The sequence below is a fragment of the Chlorocebus sabaeus genome, chromosome 11 (assembly GCF_047675955.1).
Source record: "Chlorocebus sabaeus isolate Y175 chromosome 11, mChlSab1.0.hap1, whole genome shotgun sequence".
Classification (NCBI taxonomy): Eukaryota; Metazoa; Chordata; class Mammalia; order Primates; family Cercopithecidae; genus Chlorocebus; species Chlorocebus sabaeus.
In genome coordinates, this window is record NC_132914.1 from 25268400 (window position 1) to 25286444 (window position 18045).

Below are 18045 nucleotides of genomic sequence, written 5' to 3' on the forward strand. Positions count from 1 at the left end.
TCCTGACCTCGTGATCCACCCGCCTCAGCCTCCCAAAGTGCTGGGATTACAGGCGTGAGCCACCACGCCCAGCCAACTAAAACAATTTTATCAATAAAATATATTATTAGACCATAACCCATAACATAAAACTAAATATTCAAGAATTCACATTGATATGATATAACCTACTGATAATGGAAATAAATCATTGAGTATATAAACCCATAAATGAGGAAGAAGGAACAGCTCTTCCTTACAGAAAATTTCCAAATAAATGTAACATAAAAGGGGGGAAATACAAAATCTCCATGAGAATGCTACCATAATAATTACTGCAAGCAACATCTACCAGTGGGGGCTAAAATTGGTGCCGAGAAGAAACAAGGTATTTGCATAGTCTCATAGTATTTACCCCAAGATGTTTATTAATTCAATGGGAGAAAGCAGTAAATTTACAGTGGGGGAAATGCAACAGATACCGCCTTAATCAAATGATCTAGATTAACATTACCAGTGATAAAATGAAGTATATCCCCTGATATGATGCCCCGAGAAAAACACATCAATTTTACAGTACTCTGGCCAAAAGGGCATATCCTCAATCTAATCATGGGAAATCAAACCCAAAGTCAGAGACATTTTACAAAATAATTAACTAGCACTCATCAAAGTTGTCAAGATCATGAAAAACAGGGAAAGCTGAAGAATTGTCACACTGGAGGAGAAAAGGAGATGCAACAACTAAATGCAATGTGGGATTCTGGATTGGATCGCGGATCACAAAAATAACATTAGTAGGAAAGCTAGTGAAATTAGAACAAGGTGTGCATGATTGTTAATTTCCTAGTTTTGGTCACTATACTATGCTTATGTAAGTTGTTATTATTGGCAGAAGCTAAACAAAGGATACCAAAAGAATGTATTATCTCTGTAACTTTTCTGTAAGTCTAAAATCATGTCAAAAAAATTTTTTTCGCCAGACATCATGGCTCACACCTGTAATTCCAGCAAATAGGAAGGCAGAGGCATAAGGGTCACTTGAGGCCGGAAGTTCAAGTCTAGTCTGAGCAAGGATACATGACCACATGTCTAAAATAAAATAAGTAAAATAAAATAATTTGTTTACAAAGCATAGCTTAAAAGGATAGTGTGACGAATTATATAATGAGGCTGATAAAACTAATTGTAGAACCACTACAGTCTAAATGAACAATTATCAAGACTGAGCAACTATAAACACACATGCATACATATGTTTATTGCAGCACTGTTCGCAATAGCAAAGACTTGGAACCAACCCAAATGCCCATCAATGATAGACTGGATAAAGAAAATATGGCACATTTACACCATGGAATACTATGCAGCCTTAAAAAAAGGATGAGTTCATGTCCTTTGCAGGTACTTGGATGAAGCTGGAAACCATCATTCTCAGCAAACTAACTCAGGACAGAAAACCAAACACAGACTATTCTCACTCATAAGTGAGAGTTGAACAATGAGAACACATGGACACAGGGAGGGGAACATCACACACCGGGGCCTGTCAGGGGTTGGTGGGTAGGGGAGGGATAGCATTAGAAGAAATACCTAATGTAGATGATGGTTTGATGGGTGCAGCAAACCACCATAGCACGTGTATACCTATGTTACAAACCTGCAAGTTCTGCAAATGTATCCCAGAACTTAAAGTATAATTAAAAAAAAAATTACTTTGAGTATCTCAGATTAGAAATTCAAACTCTCTTCCAATCAAATAAGAAGGGTACATAGAGAAAATGTTTTACTTTCTGCAACTCTAGGCCTATTTCCCTGTAGTTTTGCTTCATAGCAGTGTTCTGAATATGATTAATAATTACTCAAATTAATTGGCCCACTAATTTTCCTACAGAGCTCTTCCAATCATTACTGAACGACTTAATATCAATACTTATGTCCTTAAACTAGGAATTTATCAGAGTCTAGGCTACGTCAACAGTTCCATTTGTGCTTATTCTTACAGGACTAACTGGTTAGTCTTCTAAATATGAGCTCCAGTAAAATCTTGACACTCTTGAAAGTAATGTCTTATCTTCAATATATAAATGTGGACTTTTAAAAAAATTACATTACAGGTCACTAAAAGGCTTTTCACTTAAACCTATACCTAATTCACAGATACATCTTTTATGAGAAAAAGTCATTTCCAACAAAATATGCAAATCTACTACTTCAAGAAAAATTAATACTTTTCCAGGGAAACACAAGCATGCCACCATCTCTTTCATGACAATTCTAAAGCTTAAAATATATGTACATTATTTTCAAAACGCCTACCATATTTCCAAAATTGATGTCAAGTGCAAAAATAGTACAGAACTATATAAATAAATTGTATAGATAAACATTCAAATAGAACCTACTCTTTCCTTCTTTTTGCATACAATGGCTAATGATGTAAACTTTAATTCTAGTCCCTTTTTCTTTTTTAAAAAAAAATTATTTCCTTTGAGTTTATATCTGTCTTGATAAGTGGATTAAGGACGTAGCACACTGATCCTAAAGCTAATCTAAGCAAGGTGCACTTACAATATTCCCAACCACCCTGGCTGCTCTCATTTTTTTTGTTTTTTCATGCCGCATTGAAGATGAGATGCAGGTGAGGAAAAAAAAAATACCATATCTATATAAAGTATCACTACTCAATCCTGGGGTTTGCAAATTTTGCATGAAGAGGAAGCAATAACAGATAAAAGGAGATTAAAAACACCAGATTCTTTCTGGGAGATTTTTGGGTTGACTTGTAGCATCAGTAAAAACAGTTTTAAGATCTGACTATGTTATAAACCTATGCCTACATCTGGAAAAGGCCAGGCAGCCCTATTGTGCCTAATTTTTTTGCCTCCTTTTTTTCTTTTAAGATTCGGAAACAATGGCTCACTCTGCTAAATTAGATCAACATCTGTGTAAAATCAGTATTGGGCTCAACAGAACTTGACTGAAAGCTTACAATGTGGAAAACCTTGAGTTGTATCTGGAACAAAGAAGAACCAGTAGAAACAAAAGGGAAAGTGACATGGAAGTTTGTTGGAGAAAACGATCAATGTAAGAGAAGAGATGTGATGGAAATTAAAAACAAGAATAAGGTGGTGGTTTCTTGAGACGTTACTGAATTATGTAACAATTGAAAAAAAAATAAGAAGAGCCAGTATGTGTTATGCTTTTCATATGGAACTTCTTTTGAATATGTCCACATTTAGCCATAAGATAGATAAACATAATCATATGAACTTTGTAAACACACCCAGAGAAAACACAGGTGCTCTGATTAACAAGAAACTATTCACAGTAACACACCACTGTTGCACAGCTAACTTCACCTACATCTGAGGCAACCAACCAGCCAAGTGGATCAAAAAGCAATGTTTTTTAAATTTTATGGGCAATTATTACATAACTTCTGAAACCCCTATGCACTATGAGTCCATCAATTTGTATGTAAATCACTCTCCTAACAGTATGTCATGCTTGCCATACTTAAGAGTTTACCACTCCCACACCTGGAAGGCCAAGGTTTGGGATGTGTGTCTGTGTGTGTGCTTGTGTGTGTGTGTGTGTGCATGAGCACACGTGTGCATCACTGCAGGAGATGAGTCTAGTGCACACCCAACCATGGCTTCTGAGTGTTTCCCTACTGTGAACACCTCGCATTATGAATATTTATAGGATTTAGGAATTTTTAGTCTAATGTAACTCCAGACAATATTTGCCTTGTAAATAGACCTTAAAACTTTTCCTCATGATATAATATTAATAGCAACAATAACATGACCACACCCCTATGTGTGACCAAAAAGTATTAATAGGATAGTAGCATCTTTTTAAATTGTTTTTTGTCACTTCACAGCAGAACATAAAAATCTTTACATGACAATAGTTACATTTTTTTACAATTTTTTAAATGTCTCCATTATTCCACTGCTCAGAATGCCATAATTTAGCAATGCCCTCTTTTAAAATATTTTCCACTTTTAACTATTACAAATACATGAAGCAAGCAAATCTGGCTGACAATTAACTAGAGATTAAAAAGAAAAAATAAGTTTTGAAAAATTTGAAAATGAACACAAATGTTCCAAGAGGCAAATACATTTACAAAACTCCCTCAGAGTTTAAAAAAAGAGAGAGAGAGAGAGAGAGATGCAATAATGATTATGAGCAAAGTCTTGTTTGGGGTAGTTTGTGTTTTACGGAACTACCTTCAGTAGCATTGCTTTAGGTCCAATCGTGCACAGTGAAATGAATTTACAGTTAAAAATTAATACTTTCAATACAATGTGAGACTAATGGTAGGGGTGAATATAGACTTTCATGCAAGGGGAGAGTGGCCTTTAGTTTGACTCTGCAGGATTAACAATGGCTTCCTACTGATAAAATCTGCTGATCTGAGCCTTGAAGAATCTATTAAAATTTAGCCAGATAATCAAAAAGAAACAACTAGCATTTTCCCCCTCCCTTTTCAATGCAGCCTGCATTTCATGGTATCCAAATGGTCTTAATGAATGAAATAAAATTTTTCTTTACAACCCTTAATGAAATAATTGATTTAGGCAATAATCATCAATGGATTAAACCATCGGTTCCTCAACAATTGATGGTGACTCTGATGAGGGACAAAGGAGGCTCTCACCACTTGAATCCACTGATCAATGTTAACATACTAAAAATTAAGTGTTTAAGTAGATAAGTAGGTAGATAGGTGGATAGATAGACTATGGAACCTGAATTTAATCAAACCTCAAAAGCTAATTTATAGTTCTAGGATAGAGATGCTAGATAGAGAAACAAGTTAAATGACACCACAAGAAGACAAATACAGACTATGGAACACTCTATATGACAGCTGACCTACTTTCTGCAACAAATAAATTACATTAATAAAAAAGGAGAACTGTTCTCAAAGCTGAATTACAGACTTAACGAAGTTTAATATGCGGTACTTATTTGGAACATTATTTTAAAAATCTAACTGTAAAAAGACTTTTTTGCAACAACTTAGAAATTTTCATTATGTGCAGGGAATTAGATAATCTCAGGGAATTACTGTCAATTTCATTAGGTTTTAAATAACATTGTTATGTACGAAAATGTCCGTATGTTTGAAGACACATATGGAGGTAGGGGTGAAATTGTATGGTATCTTGAATTTGCTTTAAAATACTATAGCAAAAGAAAAAATTAAAGGAGAGGATGATAAATGAAACAGTATGTCATAATCTAATATTGAATATAATAATTCTTTGTACTTTTCCATCTCCTTCTGTAAATATTTGAAAATTTCCATAATTTTTTGTTTTAGTTTTACCAAGTGAGTGAGCCATGAGTTGGGATGTTATGTACCAGGCAGAGAAAATGGCATCAGTGAAAACACTGACCCAAGGCAAAGTGTGATGTCATCAGAGTGCAGCCAGAGGGTGGGTGAAAGGGAAGGTTGTACAAGGGAGGGCCAGGTTGCAGCAGCCTCAAGTGCCATACTAAGAAGCTTGGACTTTACCTTGTAGGATATGGGAAACTAAGTAAAGGTTTTAAGCAGAGACTGATGGGGTTAGATTTACACATGCGTCTAGGCCATCACTCTAGCAGCCCTGTGCAGAGTGGGATTCAGGAAGATAGTGGAAAGGGGAGGAAACCTGGAGAAAAGAAGCTCAGTGAGAAGCCTACTGAAAAAACTATAGAAAAAGAATGATAAAGGAGTAAAAGAGAACAGGAATAAGGTAGGGGGTCAGGAATTAGTCACTGGAAGGGAAAGAAAGAATAAGAATCAAAGCTGGCTTTGAAATTTCTGATGCAGTGGTTGACTTTGACATTGAGATATAGAACTCAAGAGGAAAGGCAGATTTGGACATAAAAGGGTCGGGGGTAAAGAAAATGGATAAAATCCATGTTAAGCATGTCAAGTTTGAGATTTCCGTGAGACATCCAAGTGGGATGTGCATCTGCAGCCCAGGGCATCAGTCACAACAGAGCTATAGACTGAAGAATCTTCAGAATATATGCAGCAGCTGAAACCCCAAGAATGGACAGAATCATTCACGCTGTGGTCCAGGGCTGTGTCTATCATTATCTGGCACCTAGCATGGTGTGGGACTATAATAATTACTAAATAAATGTTGCGATTGTCCAAAGAGAAGGTGAAGAGGGCAAAGAACAGTGGGCTAAGGGCAGACCTCTGGAGGCTCAATGTTAAGGAGTGAAAACATAAAGAGGTCCCCTGAAGGAAATAAATAATAAAGCTCAGACTAAAAGGAGAACAGGGACCATACAGCCACAGAAACGGAAAGAACAGAGAATTTCAAGAAAGAATGAGGTGTCAACAGTGTCAAATACAGGGAATGAGGAAAAGAAAGTCTGGAAATTGCCCATTCATTGGCCAAAATTGAGGCACCTGATGATCTTAGCCTTTACACCAAATCTCAGAGGCAAATGACCTAGTTTGCTCATCCTAAAAATAAAGATAAGTAGCAGCGTGATGGCCAGTCAGTAGACAATGCCACTATTTGTGTGACCATGAGCATGTCATTTAACCTTTCTATTCTTTCCTTATTTTTAAAATGAAGCCTATGAACTATATTATCTGTAAGGTTACATTCAATTCTAAAATTCTACAAAAGCAAATCCTTTGGTTTAAAGTGTTCCGAAGATAGTAAGAGCCAAGTGCCCACTTTGAGACCCATTCCATTTTATGCTGGACTTCTGCTATACTCACTCTCTTTGCTTCATCTTTTTCTCTCCTACCTTTTTTTTTCCCCTATAGTAGTCTCCCAGTTGCTTCAGGGGTGAAAGTGATGAAGCTTCTATGAACATAAAAATGACCATGACATTAAAGGCAAAAAAACCAAAGTGACAGATGAAGAGGTATGTCAGTCTCTGAATTTATTTGTGCCAGTATTTCACAAATAAGTAAGATATACTAATAAATGGGTTTCTAAAATCTTGGGGGGGAATAAAGAGTAATTAATAGCAATAGCCAAAATACCATTGACCCAATCAGTAGTCATGAAAGCATGGAGAACTGAACCTCCTAAGCCATGGGAAATCAGATGGATGTGTTTATGTAGAATGTCCCGGCCTCTCATCAGCAAGCTATAAAAAGGCCTTCACTTGTATTTGTGTTGCTCTTCTATATGGTTGCCATGTTCTTGGCTCAGCCAGTAACTAGATAATTAGTTTATATTACCCCAGCAAATCGGTTGCTACTTTTGGTCTCATCCACACAAAATATTTAAATAATTTCAGATAGATCACAGTTTAACACTGGAACCAGAAATCTATCTACAGTCATAAAGTCCAGGCAACGACTGACATTTGCAATGTTACTTTTATGGATAAATGTCAAAAATATCAACCACAAAATTTCGTTTATTTTCACTTAATCTGTATTAAGGGCTTCACAAATCTTTTTAGAAACAAGTAAGAAACATATCATCTGAATGAGAAGTTTTATGTTTACTACACCAGATAAATTATTCAAATAGACTGGAGGCATTTTTCTTAAATTAATCTCACAATCATGCAACTACAGACACAAGTGTATATTCATGCTCAAAATAGATGCCTGTTCATCTTGCAGGCTACAATCAACATATAGGTGAACACAGTGTGTTCTGGAAGCAATTACAGAACATACACTGCAGATACAAAAAAAAAAAAAAAAAAAGGATATTCCACCCAAGGATGATAGAGCAGATAAATACATATCAACCGACAAGAATAGACGCTTTGCTTATGGCAGAAATTTTTAACTGAGGTCTGTTTCCCTATAACACAATCAACTGGTTCCAATTTTCAAATTTTTAATGATCTTGAAAGAGTTACGCCCCCAAATGCTGACTAAGATAAATCAAATTAAACACCTAAAGGAGGGTTCATTATACAGGCAGGAAGAGAATAACCAGACAGGAAGTAAAGACCAGGTAGATAAGTATGGAGAGTGTGGATCACCAGCACCAGAAGATGGAGAGTGAAAAGTTATCAGAAACACATGGGCAAGCCTTTAAAACACACGTGCCTGGACCACAGCCCTGGAAATTCTGATAGTGCCTACATTTTTCAAAATCCACAGGTGATTATGAGGATTAGCCAGAAAATCAAGAAGTCAAAGGCACAAGATAGGAGATCTGAAGAGAGGGAACGCATGCCAGATACCAGCATGATTTTGAGGTATCTGGCCTCAACAAGAATTTCTTACACACATGAATCTAGATCATGAGCTGGCCCCAGGATATGAGTACCCACAGTGAATAGCAGGAAAGTATTCTTGGCTGAAAAGGGGGAATGGAAGAAGAGAAACTAAGGGAATCTTTTGAGTGCATTCCACTTATTTCACAGTCACACAAATCTCAGGCAGTTAATAATGACTTGCTTCATATATGAGTATCTTTCTGCCCTCCCCCAAAAGGAAAAGTAAATTCTGCGGGACCAGGGAACATGACTTTTACTTTATTGCACTAGGCTGGGTATACAGAAGACAAACAGTAAATTACTATAACTACTTTGTCGCAAGAAAATCTCCAAACCATTTCCCCGACTTTCTCCTTTACCCCTCTCCCTTGAAGTCACATGAAGCAGAAAAATTTTCTTTCCATTTTCACTTGTAAATATTCTCATTTATTTTTAAATTCAACTGTTAAATGTGTACGGTTTTTAATTTTCTAAATTAACACAATGCAGTGTGGTAATGTGCTCATCTCCAGTTTAATCTAGATACACTTCTGTCACTACAATACCCAATGATCCATGACTATGTTAAATTTCTATGTCCATTGATATGGCATTAACATGGGAATTAATGATCAAGAAATGTCCATAAACATTTAGTTAGTTCAAACTGCATCAATGTATTCCTAAAGGCAGACATTTTTAAAGCTTCTATGACTTTTCCAAAACCTTAATGGGATGAATTCAATAAACATTTACTGAGCACCTACCAGGAGCACTTCTGATTCTTATCATAAATTTTAGTGAATCAGATATATATTTAGGAGGTTGCTCAATAAAAATCATGAATCAATCATGACTTTTTCTTTGTTTTTGCAATACATTTTAAATGATATTTTGTTATCCTGATTAAATTCAATATTAAATCAATTACTGTTAAAAACAATGAAGTACCACTCTTTAAATTTATATTCAATCACAGGGAATATAAACAAAGAAATAATTAGAAAAAAATCTTAAAGTCTTAAAGCCTTTGCAGCAAAGGACACAAACATGTAGACCTTCCTCTATGCCAGAAGTTCAGAAGCCTGAATGAACTCAGGTAAAGTGATACTTTGTTCAGATGTGTTAGATTTGCCCAGTTTGAAAGCTGTCCTAAAACATGAATACTTGATCCATCTACTACTGGAATAGTTATCTACACAATTTAGAGGAAGTTGCTAAGACTGCCATAAGCTCTAAATCCTTTTTGAAATTAAGCACAGAATCCTATCTCCATCCCTTCCATTGTCACCAGAACAGAAGTTTAACAACTGCCTCTTATTTTATTTCCAGAGATCAAAGTTTAATAAAAACTGAAAATTACTTAAGACTCAAATATAACTCCTTTAACTTAATGAAGACAACGTAGATATATGCTCCTTTTTCCCTCTGTATCTTGGCAGACTATGTACCTCCGGCATAGTTTAAAAGGAGTGGTAGAGAGTGCAATACATCCAAAAGAGTTGCATATTCACAGGAAGTCATAAGAGCCAAGTTCTAGTCTTAACTTTGCCACCCACTAAACAGAATCACCTTGGGCAAGTCATTCAATTGCTCTAGCATCCAATGTCTTCAACCATAAAATAAAGGACTACATAGTAGATTATCATTCAGGTTTCTTCCAAATCCAAGAGTGCAGAACACAGGGTTATCTCTAAAGTCAAGTAGAATCTGTCAACCAGGGACGATGATCCACCCAGTCTTTTGTGTTAACTTGATAGGAATAAACATTAAGTAGGCTTAATCAAGTTAATAAGAGCAATGTTAGTACAGACAGTCCTCAACTTACGATGGTTGCACTTATTACAATTTCTGAATTTACGATGGTGCAAAGGCGATACTTACTCAGTAGAAACCATACTTCAGGTTTTAAATTTTGATCTTTTCTCAGGCTACTGATATGTGGTACCATACTCTCTCATGGTGCTGGGCAGTAGCAGTGAGCCGCAGCTCCCAGTCATCCACGCAACCATGAGGCTAAACAACTGAGGCTACAGTGCCCTGTGTCACCAGATGATTTTGCCCAACTGTAAGACTAATGTAAGTGTTCTGAGCAGGATTAAGGTAGGCAAGGCTAAGCTAAGGTAGGCAAGGCTAAGGTTAGGTGTATTAAATGTATTTTCAACTTACAATATTTTCCATGTACGATGGGCTTATGGGGAAATAACCCCATTGTAAGTTGAGGAGCATCTGGTGTCTTTCTTAGGTACTTAGGAATCCAACACAGTTCCTTCTTACAAATGAAACCTTCATATTTAACTCAACACAGAGGTGAGAATTGTTGGCTTCCCAAATGAAACTTCTTGTTTGTAACCTGGTAAGCTTTTATTCTAATTAAAGGAGAAGTATACTAGGGAATAATTAAAGGGCTCTCCAAGGTACACTATTCTTTTCCTCTTCAACAATCAGAGGATCAAATTCAGACCATTAGGCTTCTTTACGTAATTTGTTAATGTCTGGGATCATTGCAAGAATATCTAAAGAAGAAATGCTAGAGCCACTCCCCATTCAGACTTTAATTATAGTCTTCAAGATTGCCACTGAGTTTGATCTGTTCAAAAAATGAAGTAAAATATCCCACTCATATGCATACTATTTCCCCTGAAGCAAGTTCCTCTTGTATTCTCATAGTGTCACAATAAGTTTGTTAAATTATTAAACCATACAATTTTTAAGGATAGGAAACCTTAGAGATTTTCTAACAAAATGCTTATCCTAATATAAACGGCCCATCTCATTCTGTATAACAAGACTTTTGCTGTTTTACAAGGTAATCTTTTCCACTGCTAGACAGTTCTAATTTTTGGATGTTTTGCATTTCACAGTGGTAAAATAATCTTCATTTAATATCTGACAGTTTTTGAGAGCAACACAATGCCAATCTACTATCTCTTCTACATGACAGTCTTTCAAATAATTGAAGACAGTTATGGTGTCCCTACTCAGGCCTCTGAATCAACTCAAATTTAACAACAGGGCCTTTCAACAATTAGCCAATTGCTTCTTTCAATAGCATCATCAAACCACTGGCTTGTTAACCATCTGAACTTCACCTTTTCTTCTTTTCCAGGGAAACATTCTCAAGAAAGTGTCTATTTTAGCCTTATGTACTACTTTTACATTTATGTGAATATAGAATCATGATAATGTTATTGAATACCTAAATTAACCCTCCAAGACATGTATCATCTACAGATCTGTATGCATGCTTTTACTGAAGTTGCAGACCAATACTCAAAGACAAGGGCAAGGTCAGAGTCCATATTCCATTAACACTGACCCATTAATCAATCATCTATGAGTTCAGTTGTTCCATCTGACAAAAACCCACCAAATACCTCATGTTATCATTTACCCAATGTTTTTCTCATTGATGGCATAAGGAAAGATTATGTCAAATATTTACCCAGCAATCCCACTACTGGGTATATACCCAATATAAATTGTTCTATTATAAAGACACATGCATGCGTAAGTTCATTGCAGCACTATTCACAATAGCAAAGACATGGAATCAACTTAAATGCCCATCAGTGGTAGACTGGATAAAGAAAATGTGGTACATATACACCTTGGAATACTATGCAGCCATAAAAAGGATGAGCTTATATCCCTTGCAGGGACATGGATGTAGCTGGGGGCCATTATCCTTAGCAAACTAGCGCAAGATTAGAAAACCAAATATCGCGTGTTCTCATAAGTGGGAGCTAAATGATGAGAACACATTGTGTGGAACAACACACACTAGGGCCCATCAAAGGGTGGGGGATGGGAGGAAGGAGAGGATCAGGGAAAATAACTAATGGGTACTATGCTTAATATCTGGGTGATGAAATAATCTGTGCAACAAACTCCCATGACACAAGTTTACCTATGTAACAAACCTGCACATGTACCCTAAACTTAAAATAAAAGTTAAAAAAAGACCATTTCAAATATTTAAAGATATGAACATAATGCACAGCTGTGTCATGTTATCTTAGTAATATAGAAATTGACTGATTTTTATTCCAGAGACAGAATAACGTAGAAGTTAAAAGTGTGGCTTCTGATTTCAGACTGCCTGGGTTCAAATCTTGGACCTGGCATGTGTTGTTATTTGTGTGACCTGTGAAAAATTACTTACTTGTTCTATCGAATCACAGTTTTCTCATCAGTAAAACTGGGTTTGTTGGGTTACTGGGAGAATTGAATGAATTCATACATTTAAAGTAGTGTCTTACAGACAGTGACACTAATTATATTTTAGTTGTTATTCATATTATTATTGTTAATCTAGTACAGTGCTTTGATACGTCATTCAAAATCATTGCCAGATGTAACAGAAGACTGCTGAATAAGGAATCAGTCAACTCTACCATAGCATTTCTTCACAGACACTCTAGCATTTTTAAAACTCAATGGGATTATCTCATATACTAGTCTAACAAGTCTACCAAAAACCAAGAAACCAAAAATTGTTCTTATCAAACTGTATGCTATCTCTTCTTTTAAAAACACATAGATTCTACTTACCAATTCACCTACTACCACAAAATTAAAGTTTCCAGTTTCAAAGAGCAAACATTCTACTTAAAAACCACATCAACATTTTGTCCATATACATTTCCCTGATTTTTCTCAGAATTAGAGAAAAACTGTGAGCAAGTCACACAATTGCTCAATTACAACTGTACAATTACAAGCAAGTTGTTTTGTAAGCTGAAATATACATTTGTCTGTGACTGGAAGCTTAAACTCACTTTAAGAGATTAAATGTGCTCTTATTCTATTCTTTATCCTTGCATAGGCTTGCATTTCCACCTAAGTATGCGGAATCTTTACCTTATCGTTTGGAACAAAATAGATATTGAGTAGTTCTTCCTTGGCTATGGCAATTTTTTTTTCTTTCTTTCATTTTTTTTTTTTTTTTAAAGAGACAGAGTCTCACTCTGTCAGCCAGGTTGGAGTGCAGCGGTATGATCAAAGGTCACTGCACCCTCAACCTCCTGGGCTAAAGCGATCCTCCCACCCCAACCTCCCAGGTGCCTAGGACTACAAGCATGTGCCACCATGCCTGGCTAAGTTTTAAAAAAATATTTTTATAGAGACTGGGTCTCACCATGTTACCCTAGCTGGTCTCTGACTCCTGGCCTCAAGTAATCCTCCCAACCATAGCTTCCCAGAGTGCCAGAATTCCAGGTGTGAGCCACTGCACCTGGCCAACTATGTCAATTTTTAGTATTACAGCCCAGTGTTATCACAGTAGAATTTTGAGGGCAGCAACCTCATTACAATTTATTGCCCTCAATATGAACAAGTGTATCTGGACATATGAAAGGCTCCCAATAAATACTAGTGGTATGAATGAATAAATGAGTTGATGACCATGATTGCCAGCTCTCCTGAAGTTCCTGCCTTTCTTACTAAGCCCTAACTATGTACTCCTTCCTCTGTCTTTGGTACTTACCCCTTGAAGTTCCGAGCTTATCAAAGAACTCCTGATATAGTTACACTTTCATTTAACTCCTTTTCTTTCTCAGCAGGATTATTCTCAATTATATAGTCAGAATTACAATTTTAGAGCATCTCATCCTTTGTGAGCTATATTTCTTCTTTATAATCTCTGTACATGGAATTATAAATCAGGCAGCATTCACGGTTAATTAGTATTTTCAGTATAATTTTTGTTTTTTCTTCCATTCTTTATGTTTCAGCTTCAAAACATTTAGGTTCCTAACACTAGAAAAGATAAAAATAATAATATAAATTTACTCCTTTGTATCTTTAAAGCTTTATATTTCTGTTCCAATGCTTTAACTCCTTAATCTATAGAATTATTTTTAAAATCTTAATACTAAATAATAAACAAGAGAATAAAAAATTATTCTGAAGAACTTAAACACTGAACCTAAAATATACATTAGTTTTCAAAAGCAGGCATGTTATAACTGATCTTTTAAAATCACACTTAGCAATTTAAATTATAATAATGCCTCATTCACATAGTAAGTGTTCTGGAAACCTCAGCCAGCTGAAATGGTTGCAATATGCAATTCTATCCCCCCTTCCCTTGCTGCCTCTTGACCGAAGAGGAAACACTGTGAATAGTAAATTAACAAATTCTGAATAGCTTGTAAAAATGGAAATCTACAAGAAGATCTAAAATCATTCACAACTCAACACAACCAAGCAGCCCCTAAGACAGGAGGGGCACCACTTGCTGGGTGTGGTGCTATGTCCACATCAGGAGGCACAGAGTCAAAGAGCACTGGAAACACAGTGAAAATGGCAGTTACAAGAAAGGGGTCACGGGGGCAGGGAAGGAAGAAGAAAGCTGCAGAAGTGAGAAGCAGAGGAAGTTATATACAATCATTGTAAGCAGACAGTAGGAAAAAAAGAGAACCATAGAGCCCTTTGCAGTACTTGAGGATATCAAGAGATCACAACTTGAGATGATAATTAATGTCCTTAATGATTACCCTACATCACTAATGGATGCTTAACCCTGACCAAACATGTTATCCAATAAAAACTGAAACATAGTTCTGTCAAAGAAAACATAATTAATTCTGTGTGTGTGTGTGTGCGTGTGTGTGCGTGTGTGTGCGTGTGTGTGTGTGTTTAACGATCCTCCCAGGTTTACAACTCAGCAACAGGTAGGTAAGCTCATATTCCTAACTCAAATCTCTCAGCAAAACATTGAAAGCTGTCCTTGTATCAGAATTCAAAAGTTATTAACAAAATTCTACAGTAAATGGACCTCTACAAAAGTTTTGAAACCTTCTTTATACCCATTCCTACTATTTTCAAGTAGACATCTTCCATTCCATTGAAAATAGTGAGTAGAAAATGTAGTTTCAATGTACAATACAAAGTACAATTTATTGTTTTGAGTCTCTCTCAAAATCAGTTTCTCACAATCTTCTATTTTGTTTTACATATTGCTAATTAATCAAAAATTTTATTAACACTTTAGACTTTTTTTTTTTTTTTGAGGCAAGGTCTCACTTTGTCACTCAGGCTGGAGTGCAGTGACCCAGTTTCTGCTGACAGCAACCTCCACCTCCCAACTTCAAATGATTCTCGTGCCTCAGTCTCCCGACTAGCTGGGGTTACGGGCTTGCACCACCATGCCCGGCTAATTTTTGTATTTTTAGTAGAAATGGGGTTTCACCATGTTGGCCAGGCTGGTCTCAAACTCCTGGCCTCAAGTAATCTGCCCGCCTGAGCCTCCCAAAGTGCTGGGACTACAGGCACAAGCCACCATGCCCAGCCAGACAAACCTGATTTTAAATTAGCTTGGAAAAGTTCTATTTTGTCAAAGCCCAAATTCTCCCATTGTTACTTAATCAGAAAATGTTGGACTAAAGAAGTGATAAGGAACAAAAAGGTAGTTTATCTTTCCTTCAGAAAGTACAGAGAATCACCTATATCTCAGCCAAATATATTTAGAATATTGTCAGCTCAAATTGGCATGATTGACACTACTAGATAACACCCAAAACAGACTCAAGGCAAAAGAAAATTGTTATCATAAGCACTTTTGTGATCCATTTATTCCCCTCTGTAAAACAGGTAAGAGAATGCTCCAAGATATCACACATAGTCATTTACATACAGTATCATTTTATGGAATTTTCCAAGGTGTTAATTAAAAGTTTTAATGAATGTTAATCATCTGTCAATTTCATTGGCAATCTCTGTTCAACCATATGCTTCGCTTTTACACCTGTAGGCTTTAAAAATCATTACTTTAAATTGTTTTACTTCCTTAACATGATATTTGTATTAATATTTAGGAAACAAAACTTCTGCAGCCTATACAGAAATTTTCTATAATTCTTTCATGTGTTTTCTAACTTCCTTAAATAAGGTATGATTCTGTAGGACTGCATGATCATTACACTTCCAAGAGAAAATATAACAATGTTTATTCATTTTTTACAAAATTTTTATTTTGGGTACGTGCCTAGAAAATAACACTGAGCTGAGAAATTGAGAATGATGTGGCATCCTAAGACCCTAGAAATAAAATTCTCTCTCATTAAGTCGTTGTACAATTTTTGCTACCTGAATTTTTTTCTTTTTCAGTATGTTCTTGTATTTAATCATTCATTCATTCACTCAAAAATATCTACTGAGCACTCTTCTAAGTTCTGGGCACATAGGAATGAAGGGAAAAGACAAATATTTTTCTCCTCAGTGAACTTACGTTCTCTCCTTAAAGGAGGCAAGAAAATTAAGAAAATATATAGTAAATTCAAAATAGTAAGGGAGCAGAAAGAAGACAAGATAAAGAGGGGATGTGTATGTGTTGTTGGGAAGGGGTGAAAAGAAAGAATGGTGAAATTTTAGACAGAGTGACCAGGAGAGAACTCACTAAGTAAACAGATTTGAGAAAAAAACGTAAAAAAATGAGTAAGCCATTCCAGATATCTGGAGAAAAAGTGTTCCATGCAGCAGAAACAGGATGTACTAAATTCGTGCGTTGGAAAAATGCTAGGAGTATTTAACAATCACCAGTTGTGGATGGAGAAGACTAAGCAAAAGAGAAAGTATTAGGCTATAAGGTCCAACAGGTAGAGGAATAACAAATCATTAAGGCCCTGTAGGCCCCTATATACTTTAGCTATTGATCCATGACAGAAATGAAACCACTGGAAGGCTTTAAACAGGAGTGAAATGATCCGTGTACATCTTAACAAGGTCACATCGGAAATGTACATCCAGATTCACAAAGCTCAGAGGTTCCCCAAAGGGATCAGTCCGCAGAAAACTAGAGTGAGGTGTATGTATTACAATCAAATTGTCAGAAGTCAAGGACAAAAAGAGAATCCCGAAACAAGAGAAAAGTGACTTGTCACATATAAGGGACTCTATGTAAGACTATAAGCAGATTTCTCAGCAGAAACATTTCAGGCCAGGAGACAGTGAAACAACATATTCAAAGTACTAAAAGAAAAAAAAAAAAAACCAACCTGCCAATCAAGAACAATATACCAGGCAAAGATATTCTTTAAAAATGAAGCAGAGATAAAAAGACTTCCAGAAAAACACTTTTGAAGTTTTTCACCACTAAACCTCCCTGAAGAAATGCTTAAAGGAGTTCTTTGAATTGAAATGAATACATACTTCACAGTAACATGAAAGCAAAAATCTAACACAGAAAGGTAAATATATAGACATATACAGATTAATGAAACACTCTAAAGATGGTGCACAAATTATTTTTAATTATAATATAAAAATTAATTGATAAAAATTTGTTAGTGGAGGAAAGAGTGAAAGTATGGTGGTTAGTATGCAGTCGAAGTCAAGATGCTATCAACTTAAAATAAAAGATTATAAGGATAAGATATTTTAAGCAATCCTCAAGCTAACTACAAAGAAAAAAAAACCTATAATAGACACATAAAAGATAAACAGTAAAAAAAAAAACACAGCAAATATTCACTACAGAAAATCATTAAATAAAAAAGGAAGACAGCAAGAAAGGAAGAGAGGGACAAAACAACTACAAGGCAAGCAGAAAATAACAAAATGCCAGCAGTAAATCTTCACTTATCAGTAATTACCTTAAATGCAAATGAATCAAATTCACCAATGAAAAGGCACAGAGTGGCTGAATCAATAGAAAAAAAATCCAGTGATATACTCTTTACCAAAGACTCACTTTAGAATTAGAGACACGCCAGGTGCAGTGGCTCATGCCTGTGTACTTTGGGAGGTCAAGGCAGGTGGATCACAAGGTCAGGAGATCAAGACCATCCTGGCCAACACGGTGAAATCCCAACTCTACTAAAAAATACAAAAAAAGTTAGCCAGGCATGGTGGCAGGCGCCT

At 35.9% G+C, this 18045-nt stretch overlaps 1 protein-coding gene across 2 annotated transcripts in view; it reads right to left on the minus strand.

Annotated features, from left to right (window-relative positions):
- Positions 1-18045, minus strand: part of SOX5 (SRY-box transcription factor 5) — a 1032593-nt gene that overhangs the window by 972766 nt on the left and 41782 nt on the right. The window lies entirely within an intron of this gene.